Below are 1,975 nucleotides of genomic sequence, written 5' to 3'. Positions count from 1 at the left end.
ATAGGATTACCAAGGGCAACCAAACATATTTATATAGAGCTATTGAAATTTTTGAAAAGTTCAGGGGTTCCAGGATAAGAATTCTTGTTTAGAGCAAAACAAAATAGCCTCTTATAAAGCTCTTTACATCCATTGTTTCATTTCCTCACCATAGACTTGTGAGGATGGTACAGAAAGGATCTTTATGCCCATTTTAGAGATGAAAGTACTGAAGTTTGAAGGATGAAGTGACATGCAGTGTAGCTAGAGTTTTGCAAAGCATTTGAAATTTCCAACTATTTTCTTTAAAGATGTAGTGATGTGGGCTAGACAATAATAAAATTCAATCAGGGAGAGTTAAAATTGATTGAATGGCTGAATCCAAAGACTTAGTAGAGATTTGATGGCACTTTGGAAGGAGGTCCCCAGTAGAAGACCATGGAGATCTGTGCTGGTCCCTGTGGTTTTAAGTATTTCCCCCAGTGACTTGAATAAAGTCATTTATAGCTTGCTTTCAAATCAGTAGAGGACACCAAAAATGAGAGAGGGATACCTAATATGCTTTATGGTCAGGATTCAAAGATGTTGCCCTGAATCCAATAACATGAAATGTAAAAGGGATAAACGTAAAGTCACTTAACTTCTTACCTTTTCCAGGAGACTGCCTCCCATTTACCCTGGGATAAAAAGGTTACATATTGATGTCTTGTGTATAGACCTAGTTGTTTGCATGCTCCCTTTCTTGTTAGAATGTGAATGTAGACTCTGAAGGAAGGAACTAAATTTTTCGCCTTTCTTTGTATTTCCACGGCTTAGTACAGTCACTGGTCAACAGTGAACATTTAAATGTTTGTTGATGGACTGGATGACTGATTTCATTGTTAGAGAGATTGTCCTACACTGAAGATATTATTGATCCATTTGAGTAATATGTCCAATCCTTACCTGACAGAATGATTGTGAAGAAAGCAATTTTATCAGTTTCACAGTAGTACAACAACCTGAATTATTTTTGTAAAATATAAGCTCTGAAGTTGAATTGGAGCACTGAGCATGGCAAACTGAATTTGGCCCCAGGCTATAGAATCGAACAGAATAGAGCAAAAACTTTAAAGGCATATTTGAGAAACTCATGTCCACTAGAGTTCAGAATTAGGTCTTAGGCAATAAGATTTCTCAGATAGATGTGGAAGGAGATAGCCTGGGTCAAGAGCACCAGCACCGAAGAGAAGCAAGTAGAGGAAAGGACTTTGAATTGCCCTCTTATAGTAAGTGAGCTTGTCTTAGGTGCTTGTTACGCCTGCCTTGGTGAGTATCTGCAGAGTACAGCATAAGCAAATTCTACTTAAATAACAATATCACAGCAAATACTTATGATATACCTACTGTGTGCACAGCATAGTTCTAAGTGATAGGGAAGATAGTGTTCCCCTCCTCACATATAATATGATATGGTGAGTGCATTATGGAAGTATAAAACAAAATGATAAGGAAAGTCTTTGCTGACCAGAAAGAAAAGGCGAATCTTCAAGAGGTATATAGTATTCATCACTGCATTAGATGCCTAGAATTTGGGAAGAGCATGAACAAAGGCATGGAAGTGAGAAAATACAGGATGGGCTTGAAGCTGGGAATAAGAGATATACGAAACTTATATAAGAAGCTCATAATGTGTTAGCTGTATACATCACTGCAGTCCTCTGGTTTTAATTTAAAATTCCTTTGAATTTTTCATGAACTATCTCTTCCCTTGGGAGCAAACACTGAACTTGATGGTGTGCGACATGAAATAATACTATTGTTATTGTTTGTCCCTTGAAGCAGAGAGGACCAATAACATCATAGATGTGTGTGTGTGGATTGGATTTAAGGGAGGTAGAGTTGAAAAAACTTATCAACCTCAGTCTCTCTCCCCGAGTCATCTAGTCCAGGGGCAAGACAAAAGTCAGGATGACTGGCAATGGCCCAGGGTGCAGTAGATGGCCTGGACATACTC

This window comes from Monodelphis domestica, chromosome 3, assembly GCF_027887165.1.
Source record: "Monodelphis domestica isolate mMonDom1 chromosome 3, mMonDom1.pri, whole genome shotgun sequence".
Classification (NCBI taxonomy): Eukaryota; Metazoa; Chordata; class Mammalia; order Didelphimorphia; family Didelphidae; genus Monodelphis; species Monodelphis domestica.
The sequence above is the reverse complement of the archived record's forward strand: the minus strand, read 5'-3'. Positions refer to the sequence as shown.